Source organism: Herpailurus yagouaroundi, unplaced genomic scaffold, assembly GCF_014898765.1.
Source record: "Herpailurus yagouaroundi ecotype Mexico unplaced genomic scaffold, PumYag 199, whole genome shotgun sequence".
In the NCBI taxonomy this organism is placed as follows: Eukaryota; Metazoa; Chordata; class Mammalia; order Carnivora; family Felidae; genus Herpailurus; species Herpailurus yagouaroundi.
The window spans coordinates 20,919,723-20,920,552 of record NW_024412430.1 but is presented as its reverse complement, the minus strand read 5'-3'; the positions used below and the strand labels follow the sequence as shown (position 1 = coordinate 20,920,552).

General features: G+C 44.0%; 1 pseudogene; it reads right to left on the bottom strand.

Annotated features, from left to right (window-relative positions):
* Window positions 1-166, bottom strand: LOC121013800 (uncharacterized; annotated as a pseudogene).
* Window positions 167-830: the final 664 nt, after the last annotated feature.

Below are 830 nucleotides of genomic sequence, written 5' to 3'. Positions count from 1 at the left end.
ATATTTTTAAAAACTCAAAATGCAATTTTAAGTTTTTTTCTTAAATGTTTCTCTTTCCTTTAATGCATGCATTGCCACACCCCATAAAGCAATGGGAAAAAAATCAGATTTAAACAGGAAAGAACAGAGGCTACATTCGATCTTAGCCAAAAGGCCAAGAGGCAACTGCACATATAATTCAGAGTAATGATTTTCAGTGATGTTTTAGGGAGTTACAAATATAGAAAAACAGGATGTTGTGACAAACTCATCAAGAGGTGCTAGGTGCTAACGAGAAATTCCTTTGATTCAGGGAGAGGGAGAAAGTGCCAGTGAGTTCAGGATCAGTGGCACAGCTCTTCACTGATTCACTCACGGAGACAAGACAGGCTTCATCTTGGAAAAGAGGCTCAGGCAGGAAGCCCCTGGAGCCCTCTGGACCCCAGTTCCCTCTTCTGGAACAAAAAAGAGGGGGCTCATGATATGGTAGTCATTAACTTTGCTCCCCTGTTAGATAAATACGGACTAACTTATCTAAAACCAGGTATGACATTATTAAGGTACTTGAGACAATGAGAAATGGTCAGTCCAGCCTCAGGCTCTTGTAGAGGACACACTAGCTCTGGCCGTGGGGAAGGAAGGTGCAGCAGGCCTGGGGTCACCACACACTGTGGGCTGAAAGGAAACTAGAGACCCCTTGAGATGCCCCCTTAGGCCCCTAGCGTGCTTGCTCCGGCCTTTGGGCTTGCTTCTCAGCTCGGTGTTTCCGCCATTTGGAAAGCTCCTAAAAAAGAAATATTCCAGTATTTTGACATGGTTATTTCAGAGATAGCCTGGATGCTAACATTTTT